General features: G+C 51.8%; 1 pseudogene; it reads right to left on the bottom strand.

Moving 5' to 3' along the window:
• Positions 1-251: 251 nt before the first annotated feature.
• Positions 252-3071, bottom strand: LOC128949961 (class II histocompatibility antigen, B-L beta chain-like; annotated as a pseudogene).
• Positions 3072-24518: the final 21447 nt, after the last annotated feature.

Below are 24518 nucleotides of genomic sequence, written 5' to 3'. Positions count from 1 at the left end.
CCGCTCCCCCCGGGCCCAGCCCCCACCCTTTGTCCCCCTCCCTCTTTCCAGATCCCTCCCCATCGCCCCCCCCCAAACCACTCCCCATCGCCCCCCAATAAACGGCTCCGGGCTCAACTGGGAAGCTTTATTGGGAGCACTGGGAGCAGGCACTGGGCGGGGGCAGAGCGCCAGCGGGGCTGGGGGGGACACGGGACCCCCCCCAAAGTCAGCGGAGCGGGGACGGAGCGGGGGGTCCCGGCCGGGCCCGAGCCCACGGGGAGGGGCTGCGGCCGCCGCCGGCTCAGGAGCTCTGTGGGCAGAGAAAAGGGGGTGACACCGGGCTGGGGGCCCCGGCGGGAGCGCACACGCTCCGCCACGGCGGGGACGCCACCCCCGGCACCCGCCCTGACCTTCTTGCGCAGGGAGAAGCCGAGCCCCAGCGCCAGGAAGACCAAGCCCAAGACGAAGCCCCCGATGCCCGTCAGCATCTTGCTGCGGGCGGCGTCCGGCGGCATCTCTGGGGGGTCCGCAGGGCTCAGCACCCCCAAAACCTCTCACCGACACCCCGAGCCCCTCCCAGCGCCCTCCCTGTGGCCCCCGGCCCAGCCAGGGCCCCCTGAAACCTCCCCCCGATCCCTTTTTGTCCTGGCCAGGAGCCACCAAAGCCCCTCCCGTCCCTCTCAGCATCCCACAGCCCCCTCCCAGGTGCCCCCAGCGCCCCAGGACCCCCAAAGCCTCTCGCAGTCCCTTGGCAGCCCCAGCAGGACTCAGCCAGAGCCCTCCCAGGCTGTGCCCAGCACAACCGAGCTCATGGCGAGCCCCGCTTTGCCATCGCCGATCTCCTTCCAGCCCCTCGGGGCTCACTGCGATCCCTCCCAGGCACACCCAGCACCCCCAAACTCCCTCCCAGTGCCCACCAGGACCCCCAAACTCCCTCCCAGTGTCCACCAGGACCCGCTCAACCCCATCCCACCCTCCCCAGCATCCCCCAAACCCCTTCCCAGCCCTTGCCCAGCCCCCAGCCCCTCTCCCAGTTGCAGCCCGCCTCTCTCCAGCTCCCTCCCAGTGGCTCCCAGCACAGCCCAGCGGCTCTGCCAGCGCCCCCAGGGGCTCCCCCGTACCCCAGTGCCGCCTCAGGGGCTGCTCCAGGCTGACGTGCTCCACCTGGCAGCTGTAGCTGAGCCCGCGCCGGGGGGGCGTTTCCAGCAGCACCAGCAGCTGGTGGGTCCAGTCCCCGTTGGGGACCACGTCGGTGGCCACCACGTGCTCCGAGAGCTCCTGCTGGCCCTGGAACCACCTGACCTGGTTGGCAGCAGGGTAGAAATCCATGACGGAGCAGAGCAGGCGGCCGGGGCCGGGCTGGGAGCTCGAGTGGGCACCAGCGAGATGGACACGCTGGGGGACACTGGGAGAGAGAGCAAGAGAGAGGGGAGGGCTGGGGTGGGCTGGTGAGAGACTGGCATGGACTGGGAGTGATAAGGAATGGCCAGGGGAATGTGGTGGGAGGGACTGGGGATGGGCTGGGATGGATTGGGAATGTACTGGGACGGAGTGGGATGGACTGGGAGGGAATTGAATGGCACTGGGAGAGGTGGGAGGGGATGGAGAGTACTGGGAGAGAGGATGGAGGTCTGGGAGTGAACTGGGAATGAACTGAGAATAGACTGGGAATTGAGTTAGAGTGGGTGGACCGAACTGGGAAGGACTGGGAGGAACTGGAAATGGACGGAGAGGAACTGAGGTGGTTTTGAGAGAAATGGGAGGAGATGAGGGGCCCTGGAATTGGAGATTGTGCTGAGGGAATGAACTTGGAATGAACTGGGAATGGCCTCAGTAGGACTGGGAGGGACTGAGTAGGTACTGGGAGGGATTGGCAATGGACTGGGAGGGAGTTTGAAAGACTCTGGTGGCACTGGGAGGAACTGGGAATGACGTGCGCGGCACTGGGAGGCCGAGCCCAGCCCGGGGCAGTCGGCGCTGCGGGTCTGCCTGGCAACAGATGAGTCATCAGAGGTTCGTGCTTTGATTGGCTGAGAAGCGTCAGCTCCACGCTCGGCTGAGCTGGAGGCGCGGGGACGCACTGGGAGGAACTGGGATGGACTGGGCGAGCCACAAAGGTCAATGGGTGGATCAGGGGGTTCCGGAGATGTGTTCAAGGAGCGCTGAGGGCTCTGGGTCGATGTCCAGGGAGGTTTTGTGGTGTTCCGGGGTCATTGGCAGGGCAGGGCCCGAGGGGACACGCTCTGCCCCGAGCTCACCTCGGCGCCCCAGGAGGAACGGGGTGGCCACCTCGTAGTTGTTCCGGCAGTACCTGTCCACCTGAGCCCTTTTGTACTCCAGTTTAGCCGAGTCGCTGTTCCAGGACTTAGCCACCTTCTCCCCATAGGGGGTGAACCCTACGTAGTGCCCCACGTCGCTGTCGAACATCGCGAACTGCATCCGGTTGTAGATGAACCACTCCACGTACCGCATCTTCTCCGTGCCGTTAATGAAGTGACACTCCGATGTTATCTGCTCCTGAAACACCCCTGTGAGTGCAGAACATAGATCGGGGGGTGCCCTCCCAGCACACCCCAGCAGAAACCGCAGAGCTCCGGGGCCCACCCCGGATCCCCACTCCGCACCCCCTGTGCCCCACGGCCGCCATGGGACGCTCCTGCCCGCGCTGCCGCTTCCTCTTTGCCACCCTTCCCCCATTTCCCCTTCCACATCCTCTCCCCTCCCACCTCCGGCCGCTCCCAAATCACTTTTGGGGTCCCATTTCCCCATTTTCCCACAAATTCCCCAATCCCCAGCCCCCTCGGGGGGGTCACCCCTCCCCCGTTCCCCCCTTTCCCCCCTTCCCCACCCTCTCCCACTTCTCCCTCTCCTCCCCCCACACCTCAGCCCCTCCCGCTCTCCCTTTGGGGGGTCCCCTCCTCCTCCCCCTCCATTCCGGGCTCCCCCCTTCGCCCCCTTTTCCCCATTCTCCCCCCCGTCCCAGCGCCTCCCGCCCCCCGCTCACCCGAGACCTCCGCCCCCGCAGCCGGAGGGGCTCCCAGCACCACCAGTGCCACCAGCAGGGCCCCAGCTGCCGCCCCTCGCCCCATGGCCGGGGCCGGGCAGGGAGCAGCAGCCCCAAAGCAGCCGCGCTGCGCTGGGAGCGCCAGTCCGGAGCAGGGCGGGCTCGGCAGCGCCGCGCGCTCTCATTGGCTGCCGCCGCTTCTGGGCAGCGACCGGCCACGGGCTCTGCCCGACAACCGATGAGGCAATCCAACGCCCCGAGCTCTCATTGGCTAAGCCGCCTCCTGCCTGCGCTGCCATTGGCTGAGACCTTTCCGGGACGCTGCAGCCCCGGGCTGGGGGTTTTTTGGGCAGGGGGAACCTTGGGGCGCTGGGCAGGTGGGGGCGGGGATGGAGAGGCGCGGGCTGTGGTGGGCCAGCCAATCAGAGCCGCTCATTTCACAATTAACCCCTCTTTTTGGGTTACTGAGCTAGTTTAGGATTTTCTGTTCGGATCCATTGGTCCCGCTGTCCTGGTTTGAAAAGGAAGTGCGTTTTTTGGGATCAAACCAATGTGTGGTTTTATCAAACTAATAGGTCAAACCAATAGGTCCTCAGATTTGAATTTTGCACCTGGTGTGGCCACTGCGGACATGGATATGCCTCTGAGCACACAGGGGGTTAAAAGCATAGAACTCCCAGGGGAAGCTCTCTTGGTTCCGGTGGGTGAAAGGTTCAGAGCTGCCCTGCCCGGCTGCGGGCTGGGTGTGGGAGGGGAAGCCATGCGGCCGGGTGAGGGGAGCTGGGCCTTGGACAGAGAAGGGAGGTGAATGCCCCTGCAGGATGGAAGGGTGGTTTAGCAGTGCCAAGTATCTCCTTCAATCTGCCATCAGGGACCTGGGCAGGTGAGTTTTGTTTCCAGGGAAATGGGCTGGCATTGCTGTTCAGGGGCCTGTGTCCCAGAGTGGCCAGCTGGCTGCTGAAATTCCGCATTGCACAGGATGCCTCCCAGATTAAAACTGGCAGGGTTGGTTTGACAGTGCCAAGTGGCTCCTACAATCTTCCATCGGGAACCTGGCCGGGTGAGTTTTGTGTGCAAGGAACAATTGTGGCGATGGTGTTTGGATTCCTGTGGTGCTGAGTGCCCGGCCGTCTGCTGGGGTTTTGAAATCCAGGTTGCCCCTGCCCCGTCCCTCACTTCCCCCACTGCCCACCGGTGACTCCCTGCAGCAGCACGTGGGATCCTGAACGCGCCTCTGGGAGACACACAGACATTGCTGAGGGGCAAAGATGGGGGGGCTGGACAGCTGGAGAGCTGACCCTGAGGGTTGGGGTGCACAGGACACGGGGTACCAGGCAGGGTTAGGGCACAGGTGCCACCCTCATGGTGGGACAGCCCCAGAGCGCTCCCAGCAGCTGCAGGCAGTTACCCCGATTGGAAGGTAGAGATGAGGTTTGGAGGCCACAGAGTTACAGGTAGGAGTTGAACAGACGTTTAGGGGTTTCATTAGGTTTTTTTTCAGGGATTTTTAAGGATATTTTAGGGGTTTTTTTTGCAAGAGTTTTTTAGGAATTCTCTGGGAATGTTTAAGAACCTTTAGGGCTTTTTCAGGGCTTTTAAAAAACATTTTAGGGTGTTGTAAGGGATGTCTTACCACTAATTGGAATTGTTAGGGGTGTTTTCAGATATTTTGGGGGCTTTTTAAGGACTACTTAAAAGGTTTTAGGGCTTTTTGAAGGGTATTGAGGGTATATGGAGAACTTTTTTTACGACTAGGTTATTTCTAGGGTTTTTGGGGGAATTTTATAGGCTTTTTTAGGGTCTTACAGGGCATTTTCAAGATTTTAGGGGTATTCTCAGAGCTCTTTAAAAAATCTCTAAGTAGTCCCAAAAGGTTCTTTGGAGATTTTTAGAGGTGTTTTAGGGGCTTCTTAAAAGTAGGGTGTTTTTAGTGTATTCTGAGGCTATTTTTTGTTTTTGTGGGGTGTTTAGGACACTTTGAAAACTATGCCTTTTTTAGGGAATTGAGAGGGTTTTTTAGGGTCCTTTCAGGGCATGACAGAGGCTGAGGGGCAGCTTGAGGGGTACTGTGGGGGCTGGAGGGTGGCAGAGGCTGGGAGCTGAGGGAGGAGCAGGGAGAGGGGACAGTGGGTGACACACAGAGATGCTGAGGGTGGCAGGGGCAGCTGGAGGGTGACACTGAGAAGCTGGGGGCTGAGGGGCAAAGGAGAGGGATTAATGGTGACACACAGGAGCTGAGGGGCAGCTGAGAGGGGCCTTGAGGGGCATAGGGGGGGCTTGAGGGTGACAGACAGAGCCTGAGGGGTTGAGGGAGGGCTTGAGGGGTCAAGGGAGAAGGCTTGAGGGCTGCACAGTGCACTGGAGATCAGGGCTACAGGGAACAGCTTAGGAGGCAAGTTAGGGTACAGGTGCACCAGCCCTCAGCCCAGCCCTCACCTCAGCCTAAGCAGCCCTCCTAACAATAGCACAGCCTTTTCCCCCAACAGCAGCACAACACAGCAACCCTGACAGGGAGACCAGAGCGGAACCCTCCCGGTGGGACAGGACAGCAACCCTCACACCAGGACAACGACAGAACTCTCAGAGGACAAGATCCACGGCAAAAAGGTAGGCAAGGCATCTGAGGGTTAGAGAGATAGGTGGGGTGTCACAGACATCTTTTCATAAAAATCCTTTCTTTAGGATTTTTCTCCCTTCTGAGAAGCTGTGGCCTCAGCAACAAAGTGTAAACAATGGTTATCTGCCGCTGTGGAATGCAACAGGTGGATCCGTGATTGGTCTCCTGTGGATGTTTGGATTTACTGACCATTCCTGGCAGAGCTGCTCTTGCTTTCTGCCGGGACACAGACCTTTGTTATTCATTCTTTTCTATTCTTAGCTTAGCTAGCCTTCTGAGAACTTTTCCTTCTATTCTTTGTAGTATAGTAATAACGTAATATATATCATAAAATAATAAATCAAGCCTTCTGAACATGAGGTCAACATTCTCGTCTCTCTTTACACCCTGAAGACCCTTGTGCGTCTGTGACAATTGGTGAACCCCGAGTGAGTGAGGAGGACAAAACCATCAATTGGTGATCCCTCGTCTGAAGAGCAAATTACTTGGAGAGACCCCCAGAGGAACAATTGCTGCACTGGGTAAACCCCGAATGTGTGGCATTGATGGTTGCTTCACAAGTGACCACAGAAGTGGATTCTAGCCAGGAGCTGAAGAACTGAAGATCCTGATTTGGAGTTCACAGCAAGGCTGACCACAAAGAGAACCTTCTGAAAAGCCTCCAGGAAGATGTTCGGAAAGCACAGTAGCGCAATGGAGCTGGCAAGAGCATGCTGGACTCTTTCAAAAGGTACTGTTGGCTTTTCCCTTCCTGAAAATGCAGCCCTTGGTAGTTTGTGGCTGCTGATGTGGAGGGCTTCCCCCATAGAGGAGGAGGTTCGGTTCTCCCCTTCAGAGGAGAAGCTTATTGCCCTCTGTCAAAAATGGGGTGAAGAGGACGGACTTTGCCTGTTGGAGACAGATTTCTATGAGTTTTTTCAATGGGCAAAGATTTTTGGGTTCTTTACAAATGTGCTCTGTGCCCTTGATGCTTTCGTATGGGAGTACATGGACTCCATTTTCCAATTCGTTTTGGACCATGGGTTTGGATACCCCCAGATTTATCCAGCATTTAGGATGTTCTTTCCAGTTTTGAACCGGAGAGCAGCTGTTTTTCCCTGGATTGCCAACTGCAACGGGCTCGTCCCATGTCCTCTGACTCCAGCGGGAGAAGATCCTTTGGAGGAGGATGATCTGTTGCTTCCCAGCCCCCCTGCATCCCGGCAGTGGGGGGGAAGTTTTGCCAGGAGACGAAGTATTTTTACTGCGTCTTCGGAGCATGGTCAGATGCAGCCATCCCTTCCCTCCCCCTCTCTCTCTCTGGGGGGATGGGAGTGGGCTGCACCGCCCCTTACAGCCCTGCAGGCCCCGCCCTGGCCGGCCTCCTGGGCCCTGCCCCGCTCAGAGATGGGGGCAGCACCGGTCTCCGAGGTCCCGCCTGCCAGGCCTTCAGGGCCTCCTCCTGGACCCGCCCCGCGGCCGCCTCCCCGGGTGGTCCTGCCCATGCCTTCACCGGCTTCCACGCCTGCGCCTGAGAGCTCAGAAACACCGCTCCCTGCGGCTGCATCGCTGTTGGCAGGAGACGCCCTCGGCGACAACAGCGACTCGGCACCGCCCCCCCGGCTGCCCTGCTGCGTCCACCAGCCCCCTCTCCGGCCCCGCCGCCTCAAACCGAGCCAGTGCCTGTTCAGGATGATGCTGAAGACGGCGCCGAACCCACGGGACCCTCGGAGCAGCCCACAGCGGCTCCTGCACCCAGCGTGGCTTCCCCCCCGAGTTTTTCGGGCTGTCCCGGGGCTGCCCCTGCAGGGGAAGCTGGGACAGGGGAAGAGGGCGCCGGCCTCCCTTTCTGTGGAGGAGGCATGGCCCGACAGCTGGCTGTGGGTGCAGCCCATCTGCCTGCATTCAAAATCAGCATTCTTGGCGGGTTGGGGGCTGTTTGGTCAGTTGCTTTCCCTTGGGGGGTGCGAATCTCTCTGCTGCCCCTCTCGCGCCCCAGCGGCGAGGGGCAGGTGGGTGCCGAGAGTTCTGCCTTTGGTCCCCAGCCCAGAGGGGGTGGTGCCGTGAGGCAGATGGGAGACACACCTGTTGCATTTGCATTGCAGAGGGCACAGCAGGAAGTGATCATGGCTTGTTTGCTGTGGAGAAAAAACATTCCTAGACACGAGATGAGGGTTCTTGGGGCTTCTTCTATTTCCCTGCTGCTGGCATGCCTTGGTGATTTTGGGGAAAAGAAGCGTTTGGTCACCATTCCGTTGGCAGTGCGGGGCCAGGCTGTGGGAAGGCAGAGCCCGCCTGCCATGTTGGGCCTGGGCTGTTGGGCTCGGGTCCCTGGGCCAGGGCCACCTCCCGGCCTCCTAATGGGTTTGGTGGTTTTGCTTCTCCCTATTGGTCTTGGCCCGCCTTTCTGTGGGCCAGATCTGGGGTTCCTGATCCCTCCACATGGGCCAGGGCCCACCAGGGACTTTCTTTGGCTGCTCTGCTGCTGCTGCTCTTTTTGATAAAAAAAAAAAAAAAAAAAAAAAAAAAAAAAAAAAAGAAGAAAAAAAAAAAAGTTGAAATAGCTGGCAGCAACTCTGAAGCATTGAAGGGCCAAAAATTAGCTTCAGCCCAAAATTATTCAATAAAGGGCTGTGGAAGGACATTCCAGAAGTTGTCTCAAATTGTTTGAAATTGTTTGATGACTGTCAATGGCTTTTGATAACTATTGATGGACTTTTCTGCAGCAAGCCTGTTTCAGGACCAAAAGGGACTTTCAGAGATGGCAAAGAGGAACATCTTCAGTCCATGGACTTTTTCCTGAAACTCAGCTGTTTGGGCTTGAACTTTCTTTGCATTGGTTTTGCATTTTCTTATATTGTAAAATTGTTTTGGTGATTTGATAGAATTGTATGTTCTACAGGTGAAGAAATTCCCTGTTCATTCCACACCAGCGCTTGAGTAAAGTTTTGATTGGCAACAGATAACCACAATAATTTTCTCTGCACAGCTCCTTTGTTATTCATTCCTTTTCAATTGTTAGCTTAGCTAGCCTTCTGAGAACTCTCTTTCTATTCTTTTTAGTATAGTCATAATGTAATATATATCATAAAATAATAAATCAAGCCTTCTGAACATGAGGTCAACATTCTCGCCTCTCTCTTCATGCTGCAACCCTTGTGACCTCTGTCACACACCATTTCTCCCATACAAGCACTGAGCAAAGAAGCTGGGTTCCCAATGTTAGTTACCACAATTTCTACATCATCCTGTTCCCCCATTATGGATTGGTATTTCAGGAATCTCTGTGGGGAGAGCCAATGTCCCTCCTTTACTTCCAGCACTGCAGACACTGTGTGGGACACCAGCACTGTCATCTTCTGGCCCAGGGTGAACTTGTGTGCTTCCTGAATGTTCACTGCCACAGCCACAACAGCTCTGGGGCATCCTGGCCACCCCTTAGCTGCTGCATCCAGCTGCTTAGAGAGGTAGGGTGTCGCAATACGACACAAAATGAACGACACTCACACCCTGAGATGTCCAAGGCAAAAAAGGCACATTTTTTTCTGGACCTCGATATTTATAAAATTCCAAAAGCATCCATGGATTGGAAGATGAAATTGCCACCTCTCCAACCACACTGGTCAAACCAACAGTCCATCAATTTTCTCCTCCTGCAGAAAGGACTGCAAAACAATCATTATTTACATGGAAAGTGTGTAAAAAACTCCATTACAAAAATGTAAACATCAGAAGGCTTAGAAGAACCTTCAAAGAACAGGGCGACATCTCACCCTTTTTCCATTAAAAAAAAAAAAAAAGAAAGAAAAACAAGCAATGTTAAGAGGAAAAATGAACAACATTCAGTGTCCACTCATGGAGGAATCATCGGAGTGATCACTCACACCATCTGTATCTGAGTCATCACTCAACGATTCATCCACTTGATGACTTTCAGTTTGGTCAGTTTCCATTTTGCCTGTGTGCTGGATTCTGTCTCTGCAGTCGCAGGTCAGGACGAACACACTTCAAAGGTACCCAGGGTACCCCAGTATCTGTGGATACACAAGCATACCCACGCCCCAAAGTGATAAGGTCATAGAGACCTTCCCACTGTTTGGTGACTAAATTCCACATCTGAACCTTCGCTTGAGGCTGACGTGTCTCGTCCAGAGCCTGCAACAAAAGGTGATGATTCAAAATGACAGGATTTTTTGAGTTCTGTAGCACAGTGAGATGATTGATGGTGTACAAAGCTTTTGCCAACTGACTGTGTGGGGTTTTACCCTACATTCCCCATTTTTGTTTCTGAAGAACCCGCTTCAGAGTACCACAAGCATCTTCTACAGTAGCCTGACCAGTCGGAGCATGAGGGATACCAAACCTGTGTGACACACCCCACAACTGCAGGAACTGCCACATCTTCTGTGATGCATAAGCAGGACCATTGTCTCCTTTCCACAAATCATACAGAGGAGACAGTTGTGTGTTGGTCAGTCCCAAGTACGGACGTAACCAAGTGATGACACCTACCAATTTCTGGGTCTTCAGCTTCAGCGTCTTCACCAAATGTACAAATTGCACCTCCTGGTGTCGGATTGTCTATTCCAGAATTTTGACCCCCAAATACTTCCAAGGAGGTTGTTGTTGAACCTTTTCTGGAGCCACCTGCAGCCCATGAGAGTACAAAGCATTGAGCAACTGAGGCTTAATCCTCAGCAGCTTGTCCTGGATGCAGACACTAAAATGTCGTCCATATAATGATACAGACGTGCATCAGAAAACTGCTTGTGAACTCCAGAGAGGACACAGGCCACATACCTTTGGCATATGGCCGGAGAATTTTGCATTCCTTGGCGCAAAACTTTCCATTGATATCTCTGCGTGGGCTCAGCATTGTAATTGCTGGCACCGAGAAGGCAAATTTTGGTCTTATTGGAATATGAATCCAAATATTACCAGTTAGATTGCGCCTGGGCCAGTCTGACCCTCGCTGCTGGGCCAAAGGCAGCAACTGTGGTGTAATCACCCCAGAGATACCTTGGCTCGCTGGTGGTTGCAGCTGGGCACTGAACAAGTCCAGGCTTGTTAGGAACTCCGTTTACCTCAGGAGGAAGAGCTTCTGGCGATGGTGAAGAGAAAAAGGAGAGGATTCTGCTGGAGGGTTTAAATCCAGAGGTTTATTCCATGGTTACAGATGTCTGAATGTGAGCAACTGCTCCAACAGAATTGATGACCGCATGGCCTGATTACCTTTTTAAGCTCAGGGACAGGGGGAGGGGAGGTACAGGTGAGTCACCCAACTAGGTGAGAGGGGCCAGGTCTCAGGGGGGGAATGACACCTAGACAGGCCAATGACCTCCGGGCCTAAGGGGCATCCTTTGAACTTGACCAACCACACGACGCCTTGCTGGAATGTTAAGCCTGATTGACAGGACTCACTCAGCATGGAGGCAAGGGGGAAGGGAGAGAGGTATAGGCACACCTGGGAAAGGGACCCGGAAGTTTCAGACACACCGCAACATCTCCCCCTAGTTTTGTTTAAAAAGAAGAGGACTGTGTTTGTGGTGCAGAATGATTGCCAAACCATGGTTGGTAAATCAGTTCTTCCTCTACAGGAGGGTCAGTGTTTTCCACTGAGGCTTCCAGGTCGTCCATTGGAGCACTGAGGGCTTCCAAATGGTAGACCTCAGGAGGGGGAGATGAGCTTGAAATTAACTTGAGAATCATGCGTTTGATTAGTCCAAAAACAATGCTAACAACTACAAAACTATAGAAAAAATAAACAGCACTAAAAACACAGTTTTCAGAATAGATCCCAACCAGCCCGAGAGTCCCCAGCCTTTGAACAGTCCATTCAGCCCGTTGTCAGTTTCTCTGTTGATGTCCGAGAACCTTTGCCAAGGTAGTCCATATGTGGTTTGGGCTGCAGCACTATGCAGGATATCGCAGGTGGGATGATCATGAGTAGGACAAGAAGCAGGCTCAGTCTCATGGCATCTCGAGGCTACACACGAACAGTGGGATCTAAACTGGTACAAAAACTTGAAACAAACATATATTACAAACTATTCCAGATAGGAGGCTTAAATGGAATTTCCTCCAGAGAACGCGTGCGGCGTTTCCTTCTCCAGGCAGCATGAGCAACCTGGGGTGCTTCTGTAGATTTCTCTGAGACCTTGGGAACATAGGGCTTTACCCATTTGGAAGGAACCCACCTTAAACCAGAGAGGGTGGACACACAGGCGTATCCACGTCCCCAAGTAACCAATTTGTAAGGTCTCTCCATCTTCCAAGTCTCAGGGTCCTTTACTAAAACTGGAGGTTTTTCTTTCATCAACCTATGATTGCTCCCCCCAAAGTGGCGTAGGATGGGCGGGTTCAGGCTGTCAAAAGAACAATTCAGAAAATTGATTGTGAATAGCGCCCTAGATAACCGGATGTGGGGAGGTTCCACCTTCAGAACCTGTTGTTGCTGGTCCAGGACCCTTTTAATATCACGGTGAGTTCTTTCTACAATGGCTTGACCTGTAGGAGAGTAGGGGATGCCAGTTTTGTGCTCTACTCCCCATTGCTGCAGGAAGCTCCTGAATTCCTTGGATTTATAAGCAGGCCCATTATCAGTTTTCAGCTCCTTGGGGATGCCCATGAAAGAAAAAGCCTGTAAGAGGTGCTTAATAGCATCAATAGATGATTCTCCTGTGTGGGCAGAAGCATAGACCACTCCAGAAAAGATATCTACACTAACATGAACATATTTCTGCTGTCCAAAAGACTGTATGTGTGTTACATCTGTTTGCCATAGTTCACAACTGTTCAGTCCCCTTGGGTTTGCTCCCGTACTCACTGTAGGGAGTGCATGTTGTTGGCAATTTGGGCATGTGGCCACAATCGCTTTGGCCTGTTCTCAAGTGATGTTAAACTGACGAACCAGGCCAGGTGCATTTTGGTGGAAAAGCTGGTGGCTAATCTTTGCCTGTTCAAAAACATTTGGGAGAGTGGCTATCACTGCAGGTGCAGCAAGAGCATCTGCCCTTCTCTTGCCTTCAGCGATAAACCCTGGCAAGTCCGTGTGTGACCTGACATGCATCACATAAAATGGTTGCTCTCGGTGAGTGACTAACTTTACCAGTTTTGAGAGCAATTTGAAAAGTGTGATGTTAGACACATCTTGCAGTATTGCTTGATCTGCCCTGGATACTACTCCTGCCACGTATGCAGAGTCTGTAATCAGATTAAATGGTTCTGAGAACCTTTCAAAAGCCCTAACAACTGCAGCCAATTCAGCAACCTGAGGTGAACCTTCCACCTCAGCAATGTCCATCTCCCACTGCTAGGTTTGAGGATCCTTCCAAGTCATAACAGACTTGTGGGACCTCCCGGACGCATCTGTAAAGACAGTCAGAGCCCTTTTTAAAGGTCTCCTACTTAGAGCACTTCTCAATTTCAGAGTGAATTGAACATCTTGTTCGAACAATTTGTGAGTGGGCCACGCTACGGAAATTTGTCCTGAGTAGGAATCTAGAGCAAACTGCAACACTACATTTTCTTGAAACAATTGTTCCAGTATTTTCATAGTATTTTGACCTGATTTTAACTTAACTGGGATGTGAATGCACTTAAAATCACATCCTGCTAACTCCCTGATCCGGGTCCTTGCTTTCCGGATCAGTTCTGCTACCAGCTCCTGAGGCTTTGTCAATCTCTTGGACCTTTTGTGACTGAGGAAAACCCATTCTATGATCAAGAGAGGGTCCCTCTGGTCCCGGTCCTTTTTTGGTGTGTTCTTTGCCTTAGGTGTTTGTTTTTCCTCCCACTGGAAAATAATTCCATGGAGGTGTGGCAACTTACCTAGAATGATATATTTGAATGGCAGGTCAGGCTGGCATCGCTTGGCCTGTCTTGTGGACATTGCAATCTGAACCTTTTCTAGAGCTTTCCGTGCCTCTGGGGTAATAGACCTAAGAGCACCTGGGTCCTCTCCCCCTTTCAATAAATTGAAAAGAGGGGCAAGGTCTTCGTTAGTCAGACCAAGCCATGGTCTTACCCAATTCAAAGACCCACACAACTTGTGGACATCTGCAAGGGTCTTGATCCTTGGATTGATTTCTAGTTTTTGAGGAACAATGGTCCTATTTCCAATTTCTAAGCCCAAATACTTCCAAGGTGGCATCTTTTGAATTTTCTTTTCCTGGAGCTCGAACCCTGCAACAATCAATGCATTGATCGTTAGGTCAAGCACATGTGTGAGTAAATCATCATTGCGGGCACACACAAGGATATCATCCATATAATGATAGATGATGGCCTTCTCTGCGGCTGCATATACTGGGGAAAGCAGGGAAGAGACATACCACTGGCAGATGGCTGGAGATACCTTCAATCCCTGAGGAAGAACGGTCCAATGGTACCTTTTCATAGGGGCTTCTAAATTGATGGAGAGGACCGAGAATGCAAAACATGGTGCATCGTCAGGGTGCAAGGGGATTTGGAAAAAACAATCTTTAATATCAATAACAGCTAATTTCCAATCTTGGGGAAGTATTGTTGGGGATGGCATACCAGGTTGGGGAGAACCCATATCTTCAATTACATTATTAATTTGTTGGAGGTCGCAGAGGAGCCGCCATCTCTTTTTGTCAGCTTTTTGGATGACAAACACTGGAGAGTTCCATGGGGACATGGTCTCCACAATGTGGCCCTTTTTTAGTTGCTCTTGCACTAGTTCCTCAAGCACCTTTATTTTTTGTTTACTGAGTGGCCACTGTTTCACATCAACTGGTTTGTCTGTTTTCCACTTCAGTTTTTGGGTGGGGCGCTGTTGTTCCATGACTGCTGCACAAAAATGCTGTGGGGAGTCTGGAATATCAATTGTGACACCCCACTGGGCCATTAAATCTCTCCCTAACAAAGGTTCCGAATAATCTAACACAAATGGACAGATATTTGCCAATTGTCCGTTTGGTCCCTCAAATTGAATAATACTTTTGGATTGTCTTGTTAATTGCAGACCTCCTACACCTCGAAGATGACCAGCAACATTTTGCAAAGGCCAATGTGCTGGCCAGTCTTGTACTGGAATCACTGTGCAGTCTGCACCTGTGTCTACAAGCATCTCAATGCATTTTGACTCCCCACCCCCACTGACATTACACCATAATTTGGGTTTGTCTTTCCCAATAACTTGTACTCGGGTGACTGTGGGCCCTTGTTTTTCGATATTTTCAGGTAAAGATGGCACAGGGATAGCTTGTGCAACAATTTGTCCCTTGGGAAGAAACAGCGGTGGGTGGAAACAGTGCAGGCCGAGAACAAATTGCTCAGGATCTGATGTTGTCATTCCCAGAGCAATTTCGATCTCTTGTGGTGTGTGTTTGGTGTCCCCAATGACGATGTACTTACAACGAATTCGGTTCCAAGTACCCTTCTGTTCAGGATTGACAGAGACAAAATGCCAGGCAGTGTCCTTCAGGAGAAGTGACTCTGTCAGCTGCAACCTGTAAGGCTCATTGACAGAAGACGTGGTTAACACCGGATCACCTAAATCATAACAAAGGTTATTTTGTTTCACTTTAAACATTGGACCAGCAGACCTGGTCTTTGAAGCACCTGCTTCACTTACACAAATATTAATATTATCGCACGCTTGATTTGTTTTGCTACCCTTATTCCCTTGGCCTGCTCTTTTTGTGTCTGCATGCCTGGCAGGCCGGCGCTCCCTCTTCAGTTTTTTTGTTGTTGTTGACCCCCAGGGAGGGCTTGTAGTTCTCTTCCCCTGCCATTTCTAAATTCATCAAATTCCCTTTTCAGGGGGCACTGGTTACTCCAGTGCCCTAGGTTATTACAAAGCAGGCATGGTTTTGTGGGCTCAACCATTGCTGGTCTCCGCTGCTGCCCAGGGTACTGCTGTGCTGAGGGAAAAGGCGCAGGGCTGGCAACGGCGACACGCTGAGGTGGTCTTGGCAGCAGCCTTGGTCTGGTGTCCTCAGCTACACTCATCAGAGGCACTTTCCTGTTACAGACTAGAAGCATATCTTTTAGGATTGGGGGAGGTTCTGTAGGAAGGCTCAGGATTGCTGCTTGACACTGTTCATTTGCATTTGTAAATGCCATTTCCTCTAAAATTGCTTCCCTAGCATTCTCTTTTTTAACTTGTATTTCAATAGCTCTAGCTAACCTTTCTACAAATTTCAAAAAAGGTTCTGATGGTAGCTGTTTAATTTTACTATAGGGCTCAAAAGGCCCCTCAGGTTGGAGGGAAAAGAATACTTTTTCAGCTGCTTCTTTTACCTTCTTGAGTGTTTCTGCAGGAATTGCAGTAGCTTGGACTGAGGGTGAAGACCACTGGCCCTCACCGCAGAGGTGCTCAGTGGTGATAGGGTTACCACTGTTGTCTTTGGCTGTGTTTGGATCAGTATGCAAGCCTGGGAGAGCATCTTTTAGCATTTGTTTCCATGCTATTTCCCATAATTTGAATTCCGTGGAGGTCATGAGACAGGAAAAAAGCTGTTTTAAATCATGTGGAATCACCACAGTCCTACGCAATTCAGAATTTAAAAGGCCATGGAAATATGGACTGTGTGGACCATATTCTTTATGAGATTTACAGATCTCTTTAATCAATTGTCGTCCAAAAGAACTCCAATTAGCAGTTGGGGGTGCTCCTCCCTGAGCTGCAGGCTGAAAGGTAACAGGAGCCAGTGACAGCATGGGATTATGCATTGAATCTGCTGTTCCCTGCTCTGTATCCCTTGAATTGGAAGCATTGGGATCACAGATACAGGTTTGGGGAGAGGCAGTGGGTGTGTCCCCACCGTGGGAACCCGGGGAGGGGGCGGGGACAGGGGGCTGGCAAGGGGCGGGGAAACCGTGGGAACAGGGGGCGGGGACACCGTGGTTACAAGGGGCGGGGTCAAAGGGCGAGGAGGGGGCGGGGACACCTGGTGACATCACGTCAGCAGACACCCCCTGGGAGTAGAGGGGCGGAGCTGAGGGTACTGCAGGAAAGGGGGGGGAAGGGGGGAAGGTATCACGAGGAACAGGAGGAGAGGGGGATGGGGCTGGAATTTTGGGATGCTTAAGAGGATTTTGGGAAGAAGAAGACCAGGTTTGGGAAGATGCCACGTGGCATCCACCATTTTGTGGACCCCCTAGGGACTGGGGGCTATTTTGGGCATCACTGCTCTCTGGAAAGCTGACACGTGCTCTGGGTTTCAGAGGATGGGACACAGGGGATTGGGAAAGGTTCCACGCAGCCTGGCCAGGGCCTTGTGGACAGGGCAACTCAGGCATTTCAACAGACTCTGGGAGTCGACTTCCAAATGAGTTTGTTCTCTTTAAAATATCAAGTTTTGGGGTAAGGGGTTTAGGGGTTTTAGAGCTAGGAGAGGGAGAAACAGGGAGTGCAGAGGTACATGGCTTGGCATCTGGCTTTTTCTCCATTTCCTTTTGTTTGCGCAAGGCTGTTCAAATTTGTAAACTCCAGAACACGAATTTAGCTGAGGGTGCATTGCCAGATTGTCCTAAGGTTATCAATTCATTCCCAACTTTATCCCAGAATTGAATATTGTGGATTTCTTCAGGGGGCATTTTTGGGAAGTGGAGGAAAAGCCATCTTATAAACTGTTTCAATTTTCCTTTATTTTCCTTTTGAGAACTTCACATTACCACTGACTAAAATGCTAACAATATTATAAACACTCCTTTTTGTACAATGCTGAGTTTGGAACCCATGTTAGATGTAAAGGCAAAATACTAAATCCTGCCTGACCAAAAACAAAGCCAAAATCAGCTACCAATTTCTAAAACAAAAAAACCACAGATAGGAAAGCGATAACAAACAGACAAGAGCTTCACAATGCAGCTGTATATACTGCCCAGCCGAGGTGGAAACAAAGCCTCCCCCGCCGTGGAATGCAACTCCCCCCACAGAGCTGAGAGAGCAGCCACACCACGTGGCAAGCCGAAACCGGGGCCCCCCGCGCCACGTGTACCGAGAGCGCCCCTCCCCCGCACCGAGAGAGAGAGAGAGAGAGAGAGAGAGAGAGAGAGGGATCCCCCGAGCACGTGGAGAGAGCCGAGCACGCTGCTGCGCTGCAGAGCCGGGGGGAAGGGCAGAGAGCAATCCCACTCCGGCGCGAATTCCAAAAGAGAGCAACACTCGCGGCAGAAAGCTAAAGCTAGAACGCAATGAATTCTCTCTGTGGGGCTACACAGCCAAAAATGCAAAGGCAAAAAAGGAACAGAACTCACGGCAGAGTCTGTTTCTGAGCTTCTGCTCTACCGAAAGCAGAGATACTCACCCGAAATGGAAGCTGTAGCTGGCTGGGTGCAGGCAGGTCTCCTCACTGGAACAGGACCTCTCTGTGGGCAAGAGAGGCTACCCTGTCCTCCCTCTGGAAAATCTGCTCACCAGAAAGGAGCTGGGCTTTCCAGAGGCGCCGAACAGTCCACAAAACTTCTTCTGGGAATATTCCCAAAGTCTCTAGCTGAGGGCGATGCAACCAAAGCCATTCCAGCTGGATGCACGGCTGCCAGAAGCTTCTCCGAGGTACTGCGAGTCTGTTCTCGGGCTGCAGAGTCACTTTGCCCGTCGTTGGGCGCCAAAATATTAGAATATGAATCCCAATATTACCAGTTAGATTGCGCCTGGGCCAGTCTGACCCTCGCTGCTGGGCCAAAGGCAGCAACTGTGGTGTAATCACCCCAGAGATACCTTGGCTCGCTGGAGGTTGCAGCTGGGCACTGAACAAGTCCAGGCTTGTTAGGAACTCCGTTTACCTCAGGAGGAAGAGCTTCTGGCGAATGGTGAGGAGAAAAAGGAGATGGATTCTGCTGGAGGGTTTAATGTCCAGAGGTTTATTCCATGGTTACAGAGGTCTGAACGTGGGTAACTGCTCCAACAGAATCGGTGACCGCATGGCCTGATTACCTTTTTAAGCTCAGGGACAGGGGGAGGGGAGGTACAGGTGAGTCACCCAACTAGGTGAGAGGGGCCGGGTCTCAGGGGGGGGATGACACCTAGACAGGCCAATGACCTCCGGGCCTAAGGGGCATCCTTTGAACTTGACCAACCACACGACGCCTTGCTGGAATGTTAAGCCTGATTGACAGGACTCACTCAGCATGGAGGCAAGGGGGAAGGGAGAGAGGTATAGGCACACCTGGGAAAGGGACCCAGAAGTTTAAGACACACCGCAACAGGTCTGTCATCAGGATGCAAAGGAATTGCAAAAAACAATCCTTCAGATCCACGACGAGGACTGGCCAGTTTGCGGGAAGCATGGTAGGCGACGGCATGCCCACCTGCAATGTTCCCATGCTTTCCATCATGGCATTGACCTTTCGGAGGCCTTGTAACAACTTCCATTTCCTGTATTTTATCTTGATGCAGAAGACAGGAGTGTTACCAGGGACTGGTAGAAGTCTCCAGATGACCCTGGTCCAACTGCTCCTGCACCAGATTTCGAAGGTGTCCTAGGGTGACGTTATGATGCTTGTGTCCCCATTCATGTGTTCTGTTAATGCTGGATATCATGTTCTGTGCCTTTAAGACTGGCTCTGAAGACTGAAAGTTTTGTTTGGGTATTCTCATCAGCCTGGCGGGACATAGAGAGACTGCGGGTCTTGATTTTGCTGCTTTTGCTTTTTGCTTTGCTCTCTCTCTCTCTACTCTTGCTTCTGCTTGCTTTTGCTCCTGCTCATTAACTAGTTTAGCTAAACAGTCCAAATTCCTTCCTGGACTGTTTGTCCTCTCCTCTTTTTTGACCATCTCAAACCTGCTCCAGACTGGGACCTGGGAACACTGTGAGTTTGCACCTTGTGGCTGCAGCAGCTGCCCCAGTGCCGGAGGGACTGAGAACAGAGCGACCACCCCCGAGAGAGACTTTCTGAATTTGTCACCTTTTTCAGAGCGGTGTCATCTGGTATTGTTCATTCTGTGTGCTGGGGGGTGCTGTGCCTGTTAAATAAACAGGTTCTTTCCACTTCTCTCTGAGGAATCCTTCCCAAACCGGTTGGGGGGAGGGGCCGTGTGGGTTTGCTTTCTGGAGGGGCCCCTTTGGAGATTCTCTACCAAATTTGCCCTACACCAGGACAAAATTCAGCACCCATCCTGACTGCATTTTGGTTGCTATTACTCTGTGTTCGTTTAAATCAGCTAATAGCCATGCTTTTTGAATTCATAATATCTGTTGGGGTGAAGGCTTGCATGCATTTCTGGTCCCTAGGGTTTTTTGAGATTTTAATACCTCTCTGGTCCCTAGGTTTATTTTCTTATCCAGAAATAGCTTTAGTATTGTCCCTAATACGTAGTTTTTAAATCAGAGGGGCAGCGACCAGAGTGGCTATCCTGCTGGGCTTGGTGGCAATAATGTGCAAGAAGTTTATAAACATGCTGGGGTCTGCTCCAGGTATGAATGGTTCGTGGCTATGGTTATGCATCCAGTTTGTTGCAGGAGGAGCAGGAGGGAATGAGGGTTTTCAGCCTCTGCTTTCCTTCTTCTCCTATGTATCAGTTGCATCACTATGGAAGGATGTTCAGTTTCCCCTCAATGTTAAAGAAACCATCTTCCTGGTATTCAATCTGGTAACCTTCGTCTATACAGCCTGCTGCTTCTCTAGGATGAGGGCTGAGATTTCTAGACGGGCTGATGAGACCCTTGACTCAGGAGTAGACCCCGGTGTGGAAAATCCTAAGTGGTGTGGGAAATGGGAGGATATGGGCCAAATCCTGAAGGAATTCTCTGACCCTATAGTCTGGGATTTTCCCCATGAACAAATTCAGGACCCAGCTGAGGTGGGGAAATATCTGAAAGAGAAGTACCAGGATGAGCCTAAGGAGAGGAAGGTCATTGCAGTGAGCTGGGCCCTGGCTTGTGCCCATCGCTCACTGCTAGATCCTGTCGGGCAGCAGACAGAGGCAGGGGAGCAGGGAGATAAATCAGCAACTATCCCGGTGACTCAGGCTGCAGCCAACAGCCCAGGCTCGAAGCCAGCAGCCAAACCAGATAGTGAGCCTAAGCCAGCAGCTAACCCAGAAAATAAGCCTCAACCAATGGCTGTTGCTGCCAGTACTAGAAGTGGGAAATGCACGGACAAGACCAATCAACCAAGGGATGACGATGATGATGATGATGATGATGATGATGATGATGAAGGAGAAGGAACCTCAATGCCTCCTGACATAAAATCAGGAGTCAAAGCAGCAGGTGCAAGATCAGATGCAAATATTGAGTCTTATTCCCTGAAGGACCTTCGTGGCCTAAGGAAGGATTACACTTGAAGGCCTGATGAATCCATAATTAGTTGGCTGGTCCATCTCTGGGATGCTGCAGGTGAGGCTACAATTCTGGACGGCACTGAAGCCAGGCATTTGGGATCCCTGTCACAGGATCCTGTCATAGACCAAGGAATGATGAGGGGGGCTAACTCTCACAGCCTCTGGGTCCTAAGAAGTGTAGCACAAAATACCTGTGCGCAGACGATCTCTATATGCAGCAAACCCAGTGGAAAACCATAGAACAAGGGATCCAATGCCTGAGAGAAATGGCAGTGGCAGAGATTATCTTCTCAGATGATGTAACAACTAGGAACCCAGACTTAGTACCATGCACGTCTGTGATGTGGCGAAAACTTGTACAACTTGGGTCACAAGAATATGCTTCTGCCTTAGCCATCATGAAGAGGGATGAGAGGGGTGAGACTATGCTTGACATGGCAAGGAAGCTCCGAGCATATGCAGATGCTGTACATGGCCTGACACATGCCAGAATCGCAGCGGTAGAAACACGTCTGCAGAACTTAGAGGATAAGATAGAGGAGAACCATAAGAAGCTTAGAGAGGAGATTAAAGAAGACCTTCTCTTTCTCCAAATTTCAGCAGTACAGATCCGAGGTTCTGGTATCCAAGGCAGATGTTTCCCAGATGGTGAGAGAAGATACACCCCACGAGTTGAGCTGTGGTTTTACCTGCGTGATTGTGGGGAAAACAGGAGAAGGTGGGATAGGAAACCTACTGCTGTTCTGGCACGATGGGTGAGAGAACTGAAGGAAGCCACGAGAAGGAAAGCAGCTCCAGTTGCCCGTAGCCGAACGGCCAGGTATGATGATGATGACATGTCTGATCCCCTTGAAGGAACATCCAAAACATATGCCCAGGGAAAGAAGGATAACCAGGCTTAGAGGGGCCCTGACTCTAGCCAGGTAGAGGCAAGGGAAAATCGTGTTTTTTGGTCTGTGTGGATTCGTTGGCCTGGCACATCGGAACCACAAGAGTACAAAGCTTTGGTCGATACTGGTGCGCAATGCACATTAATCCCATCAAGACATGTGGGGACAGAGTCTGTTTCTATTGCTGGGGTGACAGGGGGATCCCAGGATTTTACTTTGGTGGAAGCTGATGTGAGCCTAACGGGAAATGAGTGGAAGAAGCATCCTATTGTGGCTGGCCCAGAGGCCCCATGTATTTTGGGCATAGACTACCTTCAAAGTGGGTATTTCAAAGACTCAAAAGGACTCAGATGGGCATTTGGAATAGCTGCTGTAGAGACAGAGGGCATCCAGCAATTGAACACCTTGCTGGGTTGTCTGAGAATCCATCTGCAGTAGGATGCCTGACGAAAGAAGAGCAACAAGAGCCAATTGCCACTTCCATAGTGCATCGACGACAGCATAGAGCCACGCGAGATGCTATGATCCCCATCCAAAAGATGATCCGAGAGCTGGAGAGCCAAGGGGTGGTCAGCAAGACCCACTCAGCCTTCAACAGCCCCATTTGGCCTGTGCGAAAATCTGAAGGAGAATGGAGATTGACTGTGGACTACCGTGCATTGAATGAAGTGACTCCACCACTGAGCGCTGCCGTGCCAGACATATTAGAGCTCCAGTACGAGCTGGAGTCCAAGGCAGCAAAGTGCTTTGACACTATAGACATTGCTAATGCATTTTTTTCCATTCCTCTGGCAGCAGAATGCAGGCCTCAGTTTGCTTTCACATGGAGGGGAGGGCAGTACACCCGGAACCGACTGCCCCAGGGGTGGAAGCACAGCCCCACCATCTGCCATGGACTGATCCAGGCTGCACTAGAAAGGGGAGAGGCTCCAGAACATCTGCAGTATATTGATGACATCATTGTGTGGGGGAACACAACTGTGGAAGTGTTTGAGAAAGGGAAGGAAATCATCCAAATCCTCCTAGGAGCTGGTTTTGCCATTAAAAAGTCAAGGTAAAGGGACCAGCTCGTGAGATTCAGTTCCTGGCAGTGAAGTGGCAAGATGGACTGTAGTAAACCCCATACATTTAGCAAAAGCACCATGGAGAATCTAACAAAAGGAATGCTGACACAGCAGCAAGGAAGCTTCTTGACTCCATGGACACCTGCCCTATAAACTGTCTCTATAACCATGTAAGGCAATGCCATGGTAGCCTTTACCTATCGGACATTTTATGGTCCCCCTAATCCCTTGCCATTGGTCAAGTTTGGATACTTGCCAAGCCTATAAAAGTAGCATGCTGTACCCTACTAGCTCAGAAGAAGAAGAGCCGAGACCCTTCGCGGACCCCCAGATAAAGCCTTCTCTGTGGAACAGCTTCTGCCTTCTCCTTCTCCTCTCTCCGTCTGCTGCTGCCTCAAGCCCGGGGCTCCACTACCCAGCAAGCAAAGAGCTGAGGTCCTAAGAGCTGCTAATCACTATAGAGCTGAATATCACCAGGCTTGCTAGAAAGGCAGCCTGCGGCATTGGCCTGAGCTGGCTTCGGGCACCCGGTCCCTCCTCAGGGACTGAGATCCTGAGCACCAAGGCTCTGCTTCATGATAAGGCTGATCGGAGGCCTTATTAATGAACGGCATCAGATTCCTACAGACGTAATCAACAAGATCACAGCGATGTCTCCACCCACCAATAGGAAAGAAACACAAACTTTCCTAGACGCCATAGGCTTTTGGAGGATGCACATTCCTGAGTACAGTCAGATGGTGAGCCCTCTTTACCTGGTCACCTGCAAGAAGAACGAGTTCCACTGGGGCCCTGAGCAGCAACAAGCCTTTGCCCAGATCAAGCAGGAGATTGCTCATGCAGTTGCCCTTGGCCCAGTCAGGACAGGAGCAGAGGTGAAGAACGTGCTCTACTCTGCAGCCGGGAACCATGGCTTCTCCTGGAGCCTTTGGCAGAAGGTGCCTGGGGAGACTCGAGGCCGACCACTGGGATTTTGGAGTCGAAGCTACAGAGGGTGAGAAGCCAACTACACTCCCACAGAGAAGGAAATCTTGGCTGCCTATGAAGGAGTCCAGGCTGCCTCAGAGGTGATTGGCACAGAAGCACAACTCCTCCTGGCACCCCGACTACAAGTGCTGGGGTGGATGTTCAAAGGAAAGGTTCCCACCCCCCACCACACCACTGACGCTACATGGAGTGAACGGATTGCTCTTATCCCACAGTGCGCCCGTATTGGAAACCTGAATTGCCCTGGGATTTTGGAGATAATTACAAACTGGCCAGAAGGTGAGAACTTTGGTCTTACTGATGAAGAGCAACAAGAACCAGCGACACGTGCTGAAGAGGCTCCTCCCTATAACCAACTGCCCCCACAGGAAACGCGCTACGCTCTTTTCACTGACGGTTCCTGTCGCATCGCAGGGATGGACCAGAAGTGGAAAGCAGCCATATGGAGCCCCACATGACAGGTTGCAGAGGCTGCTGAAGGAGAAGGTGGATCAAGTCAACTTACAGAACTCAAAGCTGTTCAGCTGGGCCTGGACAATGCTAAGGCAGAGAAATGGCCAAAGCTCTACCTCTACACTGATTCATGGATGGTAGCCAATGCTCTGTGGGGATGGCTGGAGAGATGGAAAAAGGCCAACTGGCAGTGTAGGTGTCATGGTTTGATGCTGGCACAATGCCAGTGCCCCCATGAAAATATATGCTCCCTGGTGTCTGCTGTGAGATGTAACCAGGAATA

The sequence above is a fragment of the Melozone crissalis genome, unplaced genomic scaffold (genome assembly GCF_028551555.1).
Source record: "Melozone crissalis strain CALT ecotype California unplaced genomic scaffold, PUWL_Pcris_2 ptg000351l_1, whole genome shotgun sequence".
NCBI lineage: Eukaryota > Metazoa > Chordata > Aves > Passeriformes > Passerellidae > Melozone > Melozone crissalis.
This window is presented reverse-complemented; position numbering and strand designations above follow the sequence as displayed.